Raw genomic sequence first — 20,866 nt, 5'->3', positions numbered from 1 at the left:
TTAATGACAAGTTGCACATAAATGACAATTTTTTTCTGGCCATCTAAATCTATTACATAGCTTCATGAGCTACATTCACGATAAAATCAAAGAGAATCAGAGTAGGATTCTGTTTTCTTATTTCACATCAAAGGCAGAGAGATACACAGAAATGAAAACAATCAAATGAAGGAAAACTGACTTCATGAATAAAAAATGAAAGCTGGAATAAAATAATATTAAGAAGGTAATGGGAATCTGAGCTTCACGAATTTCATGACACTCCGTAATTACATGCCAGTATTTATTCATGGAAATATCTTTAACTTGGACTCTGTTCCAGAAGAAACTGGGAATGGAGAGCACTTGCCGGTTTTGAGGGCTGCTGAGATCTCCATTTACGCGATGGTTCTCCAATCTCTCCCACGTCATCCTCATAACCACATAAGGGTTACCCAGCCGAGACCACCGCTAAACTCTCTCTCAAACGCCAACAGGCTGAATCTTTGATTTTAAGCTACCAGACCTGGCTTAAACACACAAGACCTACCTTTGATACACAAGAGCGCCTCCTTCCTCCCCCCCACCCCAATATCATCTCTCCAAATGAAAACAAATACAAAATCTCCCACACCTCAGTGGGACAATGTCCCAAGTGTCTTTCATAAGGCCTGTCTTAAGTATCATGCCGTCCACGTGGAAAGCAAAATACGTGATCTCAGGGGAATTAGGATTTAAGACCACTAAAAGGACATAAGAAGTTAAGGAATGTTCCAGACAAGGAAGCAACTATTATAAGATCATAGGCTATGTGGTGACAGATCCAACCAAAAGTCAGATGCTTATCACCTGACACTCTTCAACCAATCTACTTATATAATGCCTGACTCCATTTGCTTAAAATCCCATCTGATCATGTTATCCCCTGCCTCCAATCCACGACGTTTTCTTACTTAGAATGGCTTTCTCTTCTTCATTATTGTAAGACGGGATGGTATCATAGTTAACAGAAAGTAACTGTGGCCTGAGTTCAAATCCTGGCCTCAACTGTAGGAACTATATGACCATGGTCAAGTTCTGACTCAATGTACGTCTACTACGTTTCCTCATTTACAGAGCAGATACTACATAATAATAAGACTTGTCTCACAGTACTGTTGATCAGTTAGTATATGCAAAACACGCCGAACAATGCCTGAAACATAATAAGGACTATATAAGTATTAGCTGATATAAAATCCTCATCTGGTCAACTTTAAGCACATGAGCCTATGCTTCAGTCTTATAATATCTACATATCTTCCCCAATAACTATTACTTACGCAATTATTTATAGTTGACAAAGCAGTAAGTATAAATCCTTCATTTCATTTAATTCTCACAATCCAATGAACAGAGAATTAGTTCCATCTTCTCTACCAGCTGGACTACCCAGCACTTGCTAGCCATTCTGAAGCCTGCTCTGTGGAGCTGCTCGGATGAGCAGTAGCTTGATGGAGCATCTGCCTATGAGGCTTTCTGGGGAATGTTACATTTCTCTGTCCAAGGTGCTAAACAAGTATGGCCACCACCACGGATGGACAAGCCCAGGGGGCGTTCTCACCACCAGAGGTCACCAAAGCGAATTTTACATACATCCCACAGCTTACATTTTAAGCCTGACCCTTCCAAACGTAACTGCCCAATTTAACAGAAATCCTTTCAGCAGTTTTGATGTGAAACTGTCGGAGTGTGATAGAAAGTCCATCTTTTTTCTTATACAGATAAACCAAGATGACAATGCTCTTAAACCAGACTATTAGGGCTCAAATCCAGCTCTTCCCACCAGACCGTGCTGCTTATCTGGAGAGCCCGTCAGCCTTCGGCCTGTCACACAAGCAACACTCACCACTACTGTCTGTACCTCAGAGAGGCCTCCACAGTCCTGCCTGTCCCTCATTCCAGAAAGCCAACATTACACTTCCACAGCATATAACAAATGCCTCAGAGTTCCCATCCTGGCTCAGCAGGTCACAAACCCAATTAGCATCCATGAAGATGCAGGTTCAATCCCTGGCCTGGCTCAGGAGGTTAAGGATCAAGCATTGCCGTGAGCTGTGGTTTAGATTGCAGATGCAGTTCAGATCCCATGTTGCTGTGGCTGTGGAACAGGCCAGCAGATGCAGCTCAGATTTGACCCCTAACCCAGGAACTTCCATATGCTATAGATGTGGCCATAAAAACTGGGGGGGGGGGGGTCTCAACTGTTCATAAATAAAAATTGTTTGAAAGTCTGAGGCTGTGATCTAGAGGCAGACCAGGAAATAGCTCTAATTTATGCTTCATAGCCAATTTTTTTTCTTGTTTGACTGAACCTGTGGCATGCAGAAGTTTCCAGACTAAGGATCAAACCTATGCCACAGCAGTGACCTGAGCCACAGCAGTGATAATGCTGGATCCATAACTTCTAGACCACCAGGGAACTCCACATAGCCAATCTTTTTAATTCAACAGAAACCCTTAAACAAGACATTGGCTACTTTTCTTTCACATAACTGCTTCTTAGTGAGTAAACTCAAGTTTAAGAGAATTTTTTAAGTAGTAAAAGAAGACTAAAACAAGGTTTCATTTTTAGTTTAATCTCTACTTGTATAAAATTTAATTTGGGAGTTCCCATTGTGGCGCAGTGGAAAAGAAACCAACTCGGAAGGTTTCGGGTTCGATCCCTGGCCTCGCTCAGTGGGTTAAGGACCTGGTATTGCCATGAGCTGTGGTGTAGGCTGCAGACTCAGCTTCCACATTGCTGTCGATGTGGTGTAGGCCGGCAGCTGTAGCTCCAATTCGACCCCTAGCCTGGGAACTTCCATATGCTGTGAATGTGGCCCTAAAACTCAAAAAAATAAAAAAAATAAAAAATGAAACAAAATTTAATTTGAACAATTTTGTTATAATAAGAAGGAAAAAGTGATTAAAAGCAGCGAAGATATCAATACTCTCCATTTAACAAAGGGCTTCTTTTTATGAAAAATAAGATTTTACCAAAGAGATAAGCCACCCATGTTAGCTTACCAAAGAGATAAGGTTACCAAAGAGATAAGCCACCCATTTTTATGTATTATTCTGGGCAATAATGAGAGCCGCTAAAATGTATGAATAATCAAGCCAGCTATCACTGTGGGTGCCTGGCACTTCATCTCACTGGGAACTCTAGGAGCCTCTGTGTTAACTCCTGAATGGCGAGGGGTCACCTGTGGCTTGCCATACCAGGAAAAGTGGGCATCAGGAGCCAGAGAAGACACTCAGTCAAAGAAGTGCAGGTGCTGGAGGCTGGGAGTCTGGGAGAATACACGAAGGGCACAAGGATGTGGGAGAGCCCTGACAGCGCTGCCAGCATCACCCCTGGACCCGAGACACGCTCCCTCCCTCTCCTCCCAACCCCTCAATTCCTCCCCAACCTTCAAAGCCCAGCCCCTGCCTTTCCTCCCCCGCACTGGCGCTCACTCCCACATCACCTTCCAGCCCTCCACGTGCACAACGCGATGTCAGCAGAGGCCTTTAGAGGCCCCTTTGTCATCTCCACCAAACTGTGTCCTCGGGGAACCCAAGCACATACTCTAGAGTCTAAACTGGCCCCAATGGCTGGCTTAGCACTAAGAGCTGTGTGAACTTAAATGCAAGTCATTTAACCCAAGTCTCCTCCTCTGGAAAGTGGAATAGTCATAATAATAATAGCTACACCTGATCCTGGAATTCTTATAAAGATTAAATAACTTAAAACACCAAAGTGCTTAGAATAATGCCGAGAACACGGTAAACACTTATTAAATTTCGACTATTGTTTTCATGACTTAAACAGAAATGTCTGTTTGCTACTGATTTGCAGTTTTTCTAAATACAGGTCAAATACAAAAGTCAATCATTGGCTAAAATCACACATTTACATAGTATTAGTTCATCTTTGGCAGTACTGTTCTCAAACCTTACACACCTGCTATTACCTGAGTGATTCATAACGTAAGTTAATTCACGTATCAGGACCCATGGAATGGAGGTGGCCCCAGTGGCCCGGCCCCTGTCACAAGTCTAAACCCAAGTCAGCCTGCAGTTATGGGATCCACCTCACTGTCTGGGAAACCTAACGCCCATCAGTCCTCCAGTTCAGCTTTATGCAGCTTACCCGACCCCAGAAAACAGGACCTTGGGGCCTCATAAGGAAACTCCTCTCTTTCTAGCCAGCCATGCTAGAATCATGTTTCTTTGTTCCCCCTTTAAATATTCTATAAAACGTGCTCAGGCCCAATATCCCTCATGAAGAATGCTCCACTGTTTGTGAGCCGCTCTACTCCCCCAATTTATGGACTGTTTATTCAAAGCACATAAAACTCATTACTAAATTGCTTGTTCTGTCATTCAGCCTTTCCCATTCACTCCTCTTTATGATTTTACAGACGAGTGGGGCTTTTAACCGCCATAATCTGGCTCTAGATTCTCCATTCTTAAAATGAAGTTGTGAATGAGGCTTGTCTGCAGAAAAGTTGAGAGTTTTTAACTTGCAACATAGCCTACACGCAAACTCCAGCAGTTGTCAAAACTACCGTTTAAGCGTTCCCCCACCAGTTACTGTTGTCACTTGCTTCAGTTCCAGGCAAGCTGACTGTAGGGTAACAGAACGTGCAGCCCAAAATATGCCACTTGGCATAAAGATTATCTGGAGCTGAAGGCAATTATGAAAAAGCAGATACAAGCTAAAGCTCTCTGCCTTCCCCCTATTTGCTTAAAAGCAGGACGTAGATTTCCAAAGGTGTCCCTCCCTCCCCGTCTCTACCCCATAGACAGAGTTAATCACCAGGGACAAACTTACAGCCTGCTCCAAAAAAATCCACCCAACGAACTTTACTAACCAGCCTTAATCTTCCATTAGTTCCCCCACCTATTTGACCTCCTACCATTTGCTGCCCTAGAAACTCAAAGTTCTTTGCTTGTCACTTCTCTAAAAATGTGTCGTTCTTCTGTTAAGATGCTACACAAGCCTAAGTTCTGACCATCTCTTTGCGTTACCCATTACCGAGTACTTCTGCTATGTGCAGGACACTGTGCTAATAAACTTGCTTGTTTTTCTCTTATAAATCTATCCTTGGTCCACTGGAGAGGGCACCAACTGGAGAGCCTAAGAATGTAGAAGGAAAAAACAAAAAAATTCTCTCCTAGTCAACCCTGCCTGCAATTCTCAATATGAGTCTGGATCTCCAGATCTGGGGTAACAGTTTGCCCTATAAATTCTATTCTCTGATGAACCTAAGAAAAGTTATTTTCCGTCTGTTCAGGGTTCTTGCTGTGAGGACAGAAGTGATGACTTCCGAGCTCCCTACATGCCAGAGCTGAAACAGGAAGTCACTCCCTTTTAATAAGAGATATGATACTTCGGCTGAAAGAATTAGGAGAGACTTTTTTTTTTTTTTTTTTTTTTTAAGGGCCACACCATCAGCATATGGAGATTCCCAGGCTAGGGGTCGAATTGGAGCTATAGCCACTGGCCTACATCACAGCTCACAGCAACGCCGGATCCTTAACCCACTGAGGCCAAGGATCAAACCTATGTCCTCATGGAAGCTAGTCAGATTCGTTTCTGCTGAGCCATGATGGGTACTCCATAGAAAGACATTATTTGAGCATAAAGAAGAGATATGATATTTCAACTGAAAGAATTAGGAAAGACAGGGGGGTTTTTTAGGGCCACACCAGCAGCATAAGGAGAACTCAGTCTTTCCAGAGTTCCCGCTGCAGCTCATCGGGTTAACAACCCAACACAGTGCCTGTCAGGATGTGGGTTCAATCCCTGGCCTTGCTCAGTGGGTTAAGGATACAGCCTTCCCACAAGCTGTGGAGTAGGTTTCAGATGCGGCTCAGATTAGTGTCGCCGTGGCTATGATACAGCTTGCAGTACAGCTCCAATTCTACCCCTAGCATGGGAACTTCCATATGTCTCAGGTGCAGCCATAAAAAAAGAAAAAACAAAAAAAATCCAAATGCAGCAGCTCAGGTCACTGCAGAGGTGCAGGTTTGACCCCCGAGTCTGACAAAGTGGGTTAAAGAGGATTCTGTGTTGCCACAGCTGTGGCTGGTATTAAATCCCTGGCCCAAGAATTTGCCTATGTCTTGGGTACAGCCATTTAAAAAAAAAGAACAGTCTTTCCTAAAAATGCAGTTGGTGACTTCCATTAAACATACCAAATACAGAAAATCTCAGGGCATAAAACTTTTACTCTATCAAATACAATTATTTCTTGATACAATTCAACTTGTAGATTTACATTTAAGAGAGTAGTACAAAGTAACGTTCAAATATCTAACTTTTCTGTAATTATCACAGTCATAGCTTAGACAACAACAACAAAAACCGATTTTTAAAATCAACTTAAAAACAAAAAACTAACAATAATCCCAATGCGATATTTCTCATTTGGGGATGCACTCTATGCAGAGAAGTGGAGGAACAAGCCCCTGCACCTTCTCCCACCAGGACCACACGCCTGCCTGGTAAGGACTCTGGAAAGAAAGGGATGGAAGCAGGGGAGGTGAATTAGGTCCTGCTTGGCAGTCTTTAAGCCCCAGGCCCTACCCTGCAAAGCAAGGTTTAATCTCAGAAGGAAGCCACAAAGAAGCAAAAACATCTTTTTTATCTTTTAAGAATGATGGGTATGAAGGAACACTTTCCCAACTTTTAGCCCTGAGTTTTGCCAAATTTCCAAATGCTGCCTAGTGGGATCATGTCACTTTGCCTCTAAAGAACCACTTCTGCAGAAATGCACCTTCATATTAGGGGCCTTGACATAGGTCTTACTCACCCAAGGGACAGCCACAGAGGAATCGTCTTCACATTGTTGCAAAGCACCATTCAGACTTAGTGTTCCTTGGGCACAATCCCATCCGAGCCAGGAAAAGCTTAATGTCACCTAGCAAATGGATGTGCTTCCTTCTGCTGAGAGCTACTCACCCATTTGGTTGCTTTTTTTTTTTTTTTTTTTTTTCTTTCCTGTTACTACTAACTTCTGTTTTAAGTCATTTCTAAAACTGACCCTTTCTGGAAATGGACAAATAATGTACAAATATATGTGAATATAAGAAACGTTAAGTCAATTCAACTCAGAGAATACCTTAAGGGAAGCTTCCTCACCTGTACCAGACTTTGAAAAAGTACATAAAGAGAGGAAAGGCATTTTAAAGAGAGGAAAGAGCACACATGTGCTGTTAGCACAGCGACAGAAAACATATGAACTCTACTTAGGGAAGTTTAAGTTCAATGGGTTGGTCAGTTCTACTATGGCGCTTGTTTGGAAACAAACAAATCTGTTCAAATGCAGTGAATGTATCAGGGAACAATTTGAGCATAACACAAACTTTGCACCTGATTATATGCAATTTTATCCTACCTGGTGAAGGTGGGAAACTGCACCCAGCTGAAGCAAGCTGCACAGAAATCCACAAAATGTCCACATTTGCACTTTACCAAGCATTTTATGAGTTAACACCCATCCACATCCGCAATTACGACTTAATATCCAACCGGGCAACAACTTACAAGCTGGAATCCTTCTGACAACCGCTTCCACAGGCAAAGTTCAGGACTTTATGAAGGCAAAGGGCCATATTTCCTATAGTACTTCTATATTCCTTAATCACTTAACAGGTGTAAAACTGTGCTACCATTTTATTAGGTTCCAATCTCTTTTTTTTTTTTTATGTACCACTGGCAAAGTTCTTGAGTGTTTTGCTCCTAACACCCTTTGCACCATAAATTTTATGGTTTTTATTGGGTGATTTCGCATAGTAGGGTGGTTTTAGGAATGTCCCTTCAGGCAGAGGCGACTATGCCTCTAGACTGAAGCACGGGGAGGGAGGACAGCCCGTACCAGGGACTGCCACTCATCAGCCAGTGTCTTCCCACCTGCACTCTGTGTTTTGCTCCTACCATCCCATTCTTTAACCAAAATCACCCAAGAGGCTCTCACCACTCAAATATTTAAACACCACATGCTCTAAACTTTCTCAGATTAGAGTATGAGGGAACGAATTCTCTCTAAACCTACCAAATACACCCACTATTTTTTCCCTTATGTCTTCTCCATCAAAAGTTGTTTTTCTTTCCTTCATATTGAATTTAAAACCAAGATTCATTCAATTTTGTTTCTTTTCTTTCTTTTTTTTTTTTTCTTTTGCCTTTTTCTCTTTTTGGGGCCGCACCTGTGGCATATGGAGGTTCTCAGGCTAGGGGTCGAATTGGAGCTATAGCTGCCAGCCTATGCCACAGCCACAGCAACGTGGGATCCAAGCCATGTCTGCAACCCACACTACAGCTCATGGAAACGCCAGATCCTTAGCCCACTGAGCGAGGCACAACTTCATGGTTCTTAGTCGGATTCATTTCTGCCGTGCCATGACAGGAACTCCAGATTCATTCGATTTTGGCGTTTCTTCCTTTGACTGTACGTCCTAAAGGTGCCAAGGTTTCACGTCTGATTACAATAATTTAAGGACGCAGACAGCAACTCTGGCCAGATGTTTTTAGTAAGAGATATCAGTATAATTTCAGTTTGAGAGTAACAATTTCAGCAAAGAAGGGAAGAATGTAAGTAAGACCCCAAGATCAGATGCTCTGACAATACATGCAGCTCAATGAGCAACTGCATTTACATGCATTGTGCATGTTTCAGTTCTCCATAGCATGCAAGGTCAAATCACTAACTGTCAGTTACAATAAGCTTCCAAACTTCTGGTCAATTACCTGGTTAATAACAAAAGACAAGGCTATGACATCATTACAGTTATAATTAATTTACACAGATCAGCTTCCTGCTAATCAAATACATCTTTAAAAGCATTTAATTATTTTTCACCTAGAAAGCAACACTCAGCTCTGTCAAATGAAAAGCAACCTTGCTGAATTCAACATGAAAGGCTGTCAGGCTGCCCTAAGACATAAAGGACAAAAGGCTTCACAGGGCACATGGCTGCAATACAGGAGCTACTGCCACATTCACAGCACACAGAAGCATAAGACGATGCAACACATCCGAACAGCTCCCATACATAGAGACGCTGTCAGGGAACTGGGGGTAAATGGACTCTGGCAAAAGAACCATCGCACTGCCTCTTCTCAAAATGATATTCAGGGCCAGCAAATATTAAAGTGTGGCGTGTGGGACAGCAGTTAAGGGCATGGTCTTTTGTAAGAGCATCATAATACACACCAGCTGTGGGCCTCAGCAAAGTTATTTAACTGCTGGTTTCTCACCTGAACAAGGAGATAACGAAACCTCATTTGGGGTTGTGAGGATTAAGTGAGATTATATATATAAAATCATACATTGGGAAATGATAGTGTTTTTAACCCACAAGTTAAAATAAGACTTAAGATTAAAAATTTTAAATAGCTTTCAATGTTTTTATAACTCAGTGACCAATTAGCCTTTTTCTGGGCTACTACGATCCTCCATTTTAAAACTGCAAATCAATACACACTTTTAAAAAAAAAACGGTATGATGGCCTATGTGGAAGGCACATGAAAACAGAAATGATTTCTTTATAATAAATTTATAATAAAATCTCAAACCAGAGTTTTTATCCAGACTATCCTTAAATTATCATTACATTTGAGAATGTAATGAGCCTCCATTTTAGGATTTAAAAAAAAACTTCAAGATGTCACATGGCAAAATTTTTATTTTTCCCTTCTTTTTAAAGTGTTAACAGAAATGATTAGATTGTCTTTACACATAAAAAATGAAATACTGGCTTTGTATATAATCTTGACTTTTGTGCCCCAGTGAGGTGAATTAGTGCCAACTCCAATTCTGATCCATCACCACTTATGATTTCCAGTATCAATCATAAGCTGATTCCTTCTCTCACAGACTACAAGTTTTAGTGTAATGAGGGCTCATTAAAGTCTCCCGACTGACAGCCCTTCAGACGTAGGTCCTTAAACCAGGAGGCACACAGGGAGCTGCAATGCCAGCATCCACCGTCACTCTCTTCAAGGGGACTTCAGTAACTCCATTCTCCAGTCCCTGCACACCAGATTTCTTTGTCTACCTAACGTCACTGAAAAAGTGATAGCCATAACCCCATTTAAATTAACTTGTGTAAGAACTGTTAGTGAATTGCTTGTGTAACTGAAATCCTTCCAGCACAAGAACTAGTCAAGAGGAGGGAAAGATGCCAGACTTTGGAGATGCTGGGTGTGTTCCACGAGCACCCAGGAGGTCCACTAATTACTAGGTGGTGGGGACAGCTTGGGGTTGTTTTGCTTTTAGCCTGCCCAACAGCCACACCTCGTTCTTCCTGTGACAGGGGAGAGATGGCTCTTACTTCTACTGGATGTGATCCTGCGGGGACCAGAAATCAAGGATGCCTTTCCTACGTTGATTCAAGGGTGACAGTGATCAAGATGGGAGTAAAAACTCTCTTCCTGGAATCTAACACTTGGGCAGAGACACTAAGACCAACACTTCTGGATCTGATATTCAGAACATTAACTAAGAGTTTTCCAGATCTACCAAAGTCTACCCCAGCCTCAAGAGCTCACTTAGCTGCTGCCCTGGGGTTTGACTTTTCTATAGACTTTCTGAGCTTATCTATACACTTCCAATAAATCCCTTGTTTTTTAATACATTACCTGTATAACGTAGTTAACTTGATTTCTGTTGTCTATAATCAAAGAACTCGACTTAGATACTAGGGCATCTGCTAAGAGCTGACAGCAGACCCCAATTCATTTCAAGCATCACCAACTCTTATTTTTTTTCACTGAGTACAGACCACACTCTAGCCAACGGAAGAACCAAAACGTGGAGGATTTATAAACAGCAGCGCATTTGCAGCAAGATGTAGGGAACTAGAGACTAAATGAAGTCAGAAAGAGAAAGACAAATACCATATGATATCACATATCTGGATATCACAAATAAAAACCTTTCCACAGAAAAGAAACTCATGGACTTGGAGTACAGACTTGTGGTTTCCAAGGGGAGGACTGAAAGTATGGGGTTAAGAAATGCAAACTATTGCCTTTGGAATGGATAAGCAATGAGATTCTGCTGTATAGCACTGGGAACTATATCTGGTCACTTATGATGGAGCATGATGGAGGATAATGTGAGAAAAAGAATGTATATATGTATGTGTGACTGGGTCACTTTGCTGTACAGTAGAAAATTGACAGAACACTGTAAACCAACTGCAATGGAAAAAATAAAAATCATTTTAAAAAAATAAATAAAACAGCAGCTCAGAGGTCTGCCACAGGCAAGCCATTCCCAAAGATGCATGCACAAAACTGAGGATGTGAGCGCAAAAGCAACTACTGCACAAACAAGCAAAATCCTCTCAATGCCATATACTTAGTGTATAAACTTGGACACTGGATGAAGAATGTTATTCCAAAAGAAAACACTGATGGTCTAAAATTTGTCTTCTACTTATATAAGGTTGATGTTTCTAAGGACTGTGTCTAGTACCTGAAGTCATATTAAAACATTCCCTTTGTTCTTCAGTGAAAGATTGGACTACGCCTTAAATAAAGTTTTACCACTCGATTAAAACCTTCTGACTAGAACTTTAGGGCAATGTATCCTTCAGATTCATGGAAGGGAGGAATGAAAAAGAAAAAAAAATTAATAAGAGGCTTCTTCAATCTCCAGCTTTCAGGAAGTATCCTGCATGCTTTTCTGTAGAAAGATGTGCCCTTTAACTTTTTATCATCATGCTGTTCCTTCACAGATCTAAATCTTTACATTTCTCTAACCATGAACCCAGAGAAGAAAACCAATGAATGCGAAACTCTAACAACAAAAGCACTCAGCACATAATTTATATACCTTTGTCTGTATTCCATCATTTAATAAATATTTGAGCATCTACTAAGGGACAAGCACCATGCCCACAGGTAACCAAAGCCTTGGGGTGGGGGGAAGCACACAAGGGGCAACATTACAGTGTGATTAAAGAACTGTAACAGGTCTGTGTACAAAGGGGCACAAAAGGTTTGGAAAATAGCAAAAATAAGTTTTAAAGTTTTGTATGGAGCGTGGGAGGAGAGAGAGAGAGAAAGCGAGGGAGAGAAAGCGAGAAAGCAAGAAGTAGGGAAGGCAGGCAGGCAGAAAAGACATACATACACACATACTGGGGCAGGCATTACGCTGTGGGCACTAGGCAGGGAGAGGAAACGACCCAGGGAACTCAGAGTCAAAGCAGTGGAGCCATTCCACGAACAGAAACTGCGTTGGTCATCACTTGCTGGACAAGATAGTTACAGGTGTAACATTTAGAAAGCAAAAAGGTCCCTTAGTAACAGGAAATTAACATTCCCTGGAAAGAGAAAGGGGATGCCTGTACTACTAAGGTGTGAAGGGACTTCCATACGTACAGCATGCACAGTATTTATTCCTATATCTCTTCAAATTTAGACCCACAGCTAATTCCTTAGAATATGTACCACTGCAAGTTTCTGGTATTTGTAATTTAAAAAGTGTAGCAAAATTCCTTTCACAGTGTTGCCCAAGAGACGCTCAATGAAAAAAAATCCAAAATTAGAAGTAGTTGCCAATACACACATACATACCCCTAAGTAGAATTTACATAAAACTGAAGTCATTGTAATATGTATCTAAATTTCATTCATAACTATCCTGACATTGTGGCTCTGGATTAAAAATGCATAAGCTAGTGAACATCCGGAAGAAACAGCTGTTGGTGTAATGACAACATTCCTGGAGCTGAAGCCAATTTGGGGTCAAATGGCTTATTAGGACGTGGCCTTGGGCAAATCACAAAATCAGTCCTGCTGAGCTTCGGTTTCTTTATCCATGGATGAAAAAAATCCCACTTATTTCCCAGAGTCATTGGGAAGAATAAATGAAATAACATACTGTGTAAAAGCACACAGCATACCCCTGAAGTTTGTTTTCTGTTCTATCTTCCTCTCCATAAAAGAATGAGCCTTTGGGCCCCCATGGAACCACACTTTATTGCTTTATAATTATGATATGCGTGTTACCCTGTCCAAGAAACGAGATGGTAAATAACACCAGCATGCAAACCTATTGAATGCACGCAGTTAGTTGGCTACAAGCTAGATCCCAGAGGGCTCCTGCTTACTACCTATGGCTTCCCAGAAATCTGATGCATTTCCTCTTCTGAATACAGCCAAATATCACCATCGTGAGGTTGCACAGAGCAGCTGGTTGATTGAAAGTGACTCTCCCTCCCCCATACTCCAGCTGTCACCAGGAAAGCCTCCTCAATGTGTGAAAAAGGACAATGTGACATTACCACTACCGGTATTAATAACAATCTAATAATACTTTGCATTTGGAATTATTTTTCTTATGAAAGCTATTAAGTGAAAACTAACTCTTCAAGAAAAACCCTTTACCGTATAAATGCAAACCAGCTGCTTTCATACAACAAAGAACAGGGACAGTAAACACAAGTAATATATTTCCATGGACTCCCTGTTTCCTTTTCCTTGAGTCATTTGTAATTCTAAACAAGAGCCAGTTAAAATATTAAGTAGCTTTAACCATGATACAGCTGTCACAGCTTAGAGGGATTAGGAGAAGAAAAAAAAAAAAAATTCCCCTCTATTTTTGTATACTATAGGTTGGATTAAAGGCTGGGTTTTGTTTTTATTTTTTAATAATCAGTCACTTCTCTGCATGAGAAGTGTGAAAACCCCGGGAGGTGTCTTCAGAGCAAGTCTATAAATCCCGCACACAGGAATGCTCAATGCCCCGACTCTGTAGGTACAGCTCATCTCCTGAGAATTTCTATCCCACACATGATGGGTTTCACATCGACTTCTCTGGACTCCTGGGTTCCAGGGACATGCCTTGGAGTGCCACCGCAGGACGTTCAAGTCGAGCACGAGCAGGCAGGGCTGTGTCCTTCAGCTTCTCTTAGAGCCTCTCAGCGCCTGAGCTTTACAGGGAAAATGCTGCTAAAGAGGGTGCCCAGCTTAAAAAACAAACAAACAAACAAAAAAAACCAACCAACCTGAGGCCCCCTGCTGAGATGACGAACTGCAGCATACAAGGCAACCTATCTTTTTAAGCCATTTCTCTTGTAATGGTTTTTTAAAAGAATTTTTACATATATGTGCACTCAACTAACTTTACAAGTGTACAGATTATCTGTCCTGCCCCCAGATTATAATACATCACCAGGCAAACAAGATTATGACCTAGAATGGCTCCTTTCAAGTAGTCCCTGTGCTCATATCTCCGGATACAACATACACAGAAATACATGAGCTGTTTTATCTTTTTTTTTTTTTTTGTCTTTTTAGGGTCCCACCCATTGCATATGGAGGTTCCCAGGCTAGGGGTCGAATCGGAGCTGCAGCTGCTGGCCTACGTCAAAGCCACGACAGATACAAGCCACATCTTCGAGTCACATTGCAGCTCACAGCAAAACCAGATCCTTTAACCCACGGATCAAGGCCAGGGATTGAACTTGAATCCTCGGTGGATACTAGCTGTTTGAGCCACAATGGGAACTCTTCGATCATTTTTTTTTTTTTAAGTGGAATATAAAACTTTTCGTTTTGCTTTCATTAAGCATCCATATCGAAAAAGAAATAATTTCAGAGCTAATAGCCTTTTCTTACTCTGGTGCATTTTTTCAGTGAAGTCTCTTCCCCTGTAACATAGCGGCTCCCTTCTACAGCTGACTATCCCATCAACTATCTGAAAACACTTAAATATTAATCATCCCCTGAACTTGACCTTCTAGGAAATACTTAAAACATTTTATTATAGAAGTTGCTCTGTTATGATAATGGAACTGAAGATGTTGTTTTTCTACCAAGTTTAGAGTTTAAGTTTTCTGCACGTGTTTGCGCTCTCATTTACAACAATGTGAAAGCTTGAACTCTTCACTTCAGCATTTTGCTTAAAAAGAAAAGTAGCGCAGTTAGGCGATAACAAAATTAAGTCATTTATAAAAACATGAAGAAAAGAACGAGATCAAGTGAGGCTGAAGTGATAACTACCTTTTCTTCCCTAATATGCATGAGGTATTGACCCTCTCTGCCTAACAGACATGTTCCGTAGTGGACTTCATTTTATTCAACGTCCTGAGGCAGTCACACACCACGCCTGCTACCTCACAGAAGAGGAAATTAGGGTTGGGGGATGTTACCTTGTCCTCTGGACATGATCAGTTTGTAGCAGAGGCAGGATTCAAAAGGTAGAGTCTTCCCCACCCAAAACCACTGCCATAGATCTGCCTCTCTGACACAGGAACAAGAAAAATAGGGCCTTTGAAAAACAAATGCTTTATGATGGGACAGTGTTAAGTTCACAGTAGCATTAATAAAAATTATTTCTAGAAGCTGATATCCAAACTGACTTATGTTCATCTGAAAACCCTCTCACTCACAATACCCAGAAGCCACTGCTTGGCCCTGGGAGCAGGGAACGCTGATCAAAGTGTTGTTTCAGCCACAGTGTGGCACTAACTCTTCTTCTCAACATCACAATGAGTCTAGGCTTTAGGGAAACTGCTTCAAATCCTGACTTCTCTTTATCCCGCACCCCCACCCCAAAAAGGAAGGAAAAAATTATAAGTAAACACTGCAACTGACGTTCTGTAAAAACAGCATATGGGGGGGGCGTATCTAACTGAACTCCTGTGACGCTTCTAGAAAACAGGGTAAGAGGACCTGACGAGCGAGGCCTTCTTTGCGATCGTGGAGCTGTATGACATGTGGGAAGGAAAGATAAGGAAACATCGTCAGTCTGGCCTCTTGCTCCAAGTCTCTGCTCCCTAATTCTTCTCAACTCTTAAGACTAAGGCTGATCTCTAGTCAGTTACCCAGTCTACCTTTTTTACCAAATTCTGGGCCAAAGTAAGATACATAACTCAGCTCGATACCAAAAGGCCAAAGAATTAAAAACTACTCTTTAACACAATTACTAATGTAGTTCTTTAACAGGCTACACCATTGGGCTAATCAGTACATACTACTATAACTTTTCACTAAATATCCTACATCCAACAACCTCAACTGTATACAATGTAAGAATCCATAAGCAAATAAATTGCCCAGAGGGGAGAGCGATATTCCTACAGCTCCTATCTAACCCAAGGAAGAATCCTTCCAGCATCCTCTATGTACTCATTTTAGACAGTTCTAACAAGTTACTTGATCATATCTCATTTTTGAGTGTTTTCTAGGTGTGTTAAACATTTTTCCTGCATACTCACATTGAATACTTTCAACCCTATGAAGTAAACTTTAACTTGTCTCAGGCCCTACACCTAGGAAAAGCTTCACCTGGATTCAAATTCCCTTCTGCGACTCCACAATGGTTATTCTTTATCACGACAGCCGGTAATTCCCAAACTTTAGCACCCAGGTGCATTGGGATCAACTGGAAGTCCTGTTAAAATGGATTTCTCATTCATTTAGTCTGGGGTAAGACTCCAAAATTTGCATTTCCAACAAGTTCCCAGGTGATGTTAATGCTGGTAGTCTTGGGACAATTTAGACTCCAATGCACCGCATTCTTCTAAGATAACTTGCTTTCCAAAGTCCTGCCACACTAGTAACAAATTAGTTGTTAGATTTAAAGGTTATTAGAACCAGAAAAAAAAGGAAAAAAAAGGCATATAAATGTGAAATATTAAACAGATTTAAAAAAAAAAAAAAAGCAATTCCAAAGAGAAAAAAAAAAAACAGCAGCAAAGCCCAGCCCTCACTACAGAGGGACCCACCCACCATGATGACTAAACCACGACTACGCAATAATTTTAATGGTAATCCCGAGTCTTCAAAATAATTTATGCTCGGTTTGCAAAAACAAGCAAAAGACCGGATTCTGGAGAAGTTTTAAGGCCTGGACAGAAAAGGGTTAAATACACTTCGTGTATTTCCGATGCCCTATTAAGAGAAACACCACTACTTAGGAGTGTTTGCAACACACTTGTTCAGAGAAATCGCGTTACGCTTTAGAGAAACTGAAACTGCAAGCTGTTGCTGATGCAACATCGCTTCAAACTTCCCGCTTTCGAAAGGAAACCTTTAATTCCCACCTCATCCCCCCACAGAGCGAGCCCTGTCCTCCCAGCCCCTCCGCTCGTCGTTCCCGGGGCGATCGGCCTCGAGCAGAGACCAGGTCAACAAGACCGGGCCCCCAGTAGAGTCGCTCCGGGAAAGCCCCTCTCGGTTCTCCGTCGGAACAAGAGCTCCCAGGATGCGGAGGCTGCGCCTCCAACTCCGCCCCCGGTCCTGCCTCGGCCTCGGGAGGCGCTGCCCGCCGCCCCCAGCCCCTCGCAGCCGCCCGCGGTCCCACGAAAGGACCAGAGAGACCGCGCTGAATAACCGACAGCAAAAGTGCCAAACAGATGCGGAAACTCACGCTCTCTACGGCCCGCCTGCGTCCCCACGTCTTCGCGACCGCGTGCGTCATCACGCAGGGCCGCCGGCTCCGGGGCGCTCCAGGGCCCCGCGGCCTGAGGGGCGGGGAGAGAACGTGATTGACAGAGGCGCAGCCCGCGCCGCCGGTGCGGGGCGGGGGAGGACGGTCCTGCCGCGCGGGAGGAGGCGCATGCTCAGTTGCGCGCGCGCCCGCGCTCCTGTCTCTGTTGGCAGGACCTTCGGACCGCGTGCGACGGCGGTGGTCTCCAGGAAGCTCTTTGGATACATCAGGGAAAGAACTGCGCTGAGCGCGGTGCGAAGGGCAGGTACCTTCGCCGGTTCCTCCAAGGGCCAAGTGGCACGCGGACAATAATATTCCTTCCTGCCATAAGTAACTGGCCGCCTACCACGCGTAAAGCAAGCAAAAGCCTTGCATTCGAAGGGCAGACGCGGGGTTGAGAAGCAGCGAGTGAGGCGCATCGTGGCTGAGAAACTGCCCTTTTGGGCGCCAGCTCTGCCGCAAGGCCAAGACCTGCTGCCTGGAGGAGTCACATACTACTTGTGAAGGGGTTGGCCGAAGAGGCAGAAATCATAATTTATCAGACAGCGGTACAGCTGCCCATCTCCTATTTCAGGTTACAAAGTAGGCCAGCAAAAGAAGATCGAGGGTGTACTTTAAACTCCCCAAAGCTTCTGTCTGAGGCTGCATTTCTTTGTCCATTTAAAGGTTTTAGGGGTAAATTATCTCTATTAATGTATCATTTGATGCAGAACTTTATGGTTCTGCTTCTGGTCTGGAACAAGCTTTATGTTCCATTGTAGGAGTTTGGTTAAGTTAAATGCTGTTTTCATGCAATATGAAAAGTATTTTTTTTTTTTTTTTTTTTTTAAGGGCCGCACCTGTGACATTTGAAAGTTCCCAGGCTAGGGGTCTAATGGGCGCTACAGCTGCTGGCCTACACCACAGCCACAGCAATGTCAGATCCCAGTGGCATCTGAGACCTACACCTCAGCTCATGCAGCACTGGATCCTAACCACTGAGCAAGGTCAGAAGTCAAACCCGCATGCTCATGGAGACTAGTCCAGTTAGTTACCACTGAGCCACCAGTGGAACTCCAGAAAATATCTTATTTGATACAAAATTTTCTAATAACTAGGGGGGAAGATAGGCCTTTTGCAAGGAATAGATAAAATGCAGGTGGTTTTATGCAGCTCTGTATTTATTGAAAGTTGTGGCAGCTGTGTTTAGATAGTCTACTTAAAAAGTGCCTAAATCAGAAGAGCTTTGATGATCATTTGTATTGCAAGAATTCTTCATGGAATTGTTTATTTTGGTGTTTGAAATTTAAATGAAGATTTGGTACACGTGCAGGGTTTATAAGACTTTCAAGTGATAAAGAAGAATCATAATAATTTGCAAGTATGTTCCATGAGCCTTACAAGTTATCCCTTTCTTCTAAAACTAATATGCTCATCAGAAAGTTTGCCTGACGGTGAGAACCTGCATTTCTGGAAATAGAAAATCCGCTGAAAAGTAAAGGTGAATTACCAATAAAATATTTTGTATATTTCCCTAGAAAAAAAATGATTTCTCAAAAAGAAGAGATTCCCCTTTATCCTGAGCCATGACCATATGCATCAATTTAATGCTAATTCTTTTTTTTTTTTTTTTTTTTTTTTTTTTGTCTGCTTTTCTAGGTCTGCTCCCTCCACATATGGAGGGTCCCAGGCTAGGGGTTGAATCGGAGCTGTAGCCACCAGCCTAGGCCAGAGCCACAGCAACATGGGATCTGAGCCACGTCTGTGACCTACACCACCGTTCATGGCAACGCTGTATCCTTAACCCACTGAGCAAGGCCAGGGACTGAACCCACCACCTCATGGTTCCCAGTCAGATTTGTTCACCACTGCGCCACAACGGGAACTCCAAATCTAATTCTTATCTTCCATTCTCTAATACCATTCACGCCTTTCTGTAATTGAATCATTTTTCTTGTCCTGATCTAAATATATCAAATACAGAGGTGATTTTAAGGGAGCCACAAATCAAGGCTCAGTACAGTATTCTTATAAAAGCATCACTATATATAGGGGTTGAGAATATACTTAATTATATTCAATTTCAAATATTAATGAAAATTTTATAGTCATTTAAGAGAAATGTCTGGCTTTTTAAAAATGAACTTTTTGTCCCATATATTTCACTGAGCAGAAAGGAGTTTTTTTAAGCCTCTCGAAATTAGCATGTATCATAGTCAATCTCCATTAAATTGAAAAAACAGGTTACTTGGATAATAATTGTATACCTTAAAGAATGTGTGTGGTAGTCAGCAGGATCCTTTCACTGAGGCAAGTCTTTGAAAACCAAAGACTTAGTGCCTGAAGAAGTCCTTTTACATAAAAGTCATGTAGTTATTAGATTACCTTGTAAGATAATGATTCCTGAAAGTTTAATAGTATTCGTGTATCTTAATTGTGAGAAACGGCAGTGTCATGCACCATATGTGTAATATTTAAGACCTGTGTCATAGCCCAGACAATTTTCTATTTTTATCAAAGTTTTGAGGGAGAACCACAATACCTGGAATTAAGCCATCCCACTTCAATGCGTGTTCCTAAAATGTTCTTGAGTACAGAGCAGTTGTGGTCACAACCTTTGTACAGTTCACAAATCTAGAATTGGTACTGGCAGGGTGGAAGATGAGTATCATTCTCAGCTTTCAAAACCTCTGCTGAAGGCGAGAAAACATCTGGCAACAACACCATAAGCAAGTAACACAAGTGGATTTTTTTTTTTTTTTAAGAGGAGTTTGGTAACTAGTTGCTTTTAATGGATCTAGTATTTTTTATACCCAACACTGTAGGGAAAGATGTATGAAACTCATCAAAGAATTTATAGCTTTATTGTTATGGAAAAGCTTGCAAATTAATACAAAAACAACTTGGAGTTCCTGTCATGGTGCAGCAGAAACAAATCCAACTAGGAACCATGAGGTTGGGGGTCCAATCCCTGGCCTCGCTCAGTGGGTTAAGGATCCAACATTGCCGTGAGATGTGGTGTGGGTTGCAGACATAGCTCAGATCCAGCATTACTGTGGCTGTGGCGTAGGCCAGCAGCTACAGCTCCGATTCGACCCCTAGCCTAGGAATCTCCATATGCCACAGTGTGGTCCTTTTAAAAAGCAAAAAAAAAAAATACAAGAACAACTTAAGACCTGTGCAGGTAAGTACCAAAATTGCATTATATATTATATGATAAAAAGACTAAGAGTAAATACTTCAGAGTGATAGACCAGGTAAATAGTAACCATCAGAGATTTGAAGTGTCCATGATGGTATCAGAAAAAATAGACTTTGAGACAAATACTTTTAGAAACAGACATTTCATAGGAGGGTCAATATATCAAGAAGATATAATAATTAGAAATTTACATGTCCTCAAAACAGAGTCCTAAATACATGAAGCGAAAGTTGACAAATGTGAATG

At 42.0% G+C, this 20,866-nt stretch overlaps 1 protein-coding gene across 4 annotated transcripts in view; it reads right to left on the bottom strand.

Annotated features, from left to right (window-relative positions):
* Nucleotides 1–17,469, bottom strand: part of RHBDD1 (rhomboid domain containing 1) — a 152,837-nt gene extending 135,368 nt beyond the window's left edge. For 2 of the 4 annotated variants that reach the window (XM_021075277.1, XM_021075276.1), the window contains exon 1: nt 17,380–17,469. The gene's annotated coding sequence lies outside the window, so the exon portion shown is untranslated. Of the gene's footprint in view, nt 1–7,388; nt 7,408–17,379 lie in introns of those variants that run through there. The other 2 variants (XM_021075273.1, XM_021075275.1) reach the window with 2 other exon arrangements.

This window comes from Sus scrofa, chromosome 15 (assembly GCF_000003025.6).
Source record: "Sus scrofa isolate TJ Tabasco breed Duroc chromosome 15, Sscrofa11.1, whole genome shotgun sequence".
Lineage (NCBI taxonomy): Eukaryota > Metazoa > Chordata > Mammalia > Artiodactyla > Suidae > Sus > Sus scrofa.
This window is presented reverse-complemented; position numbering and strand designations above follow the sequence as displayed.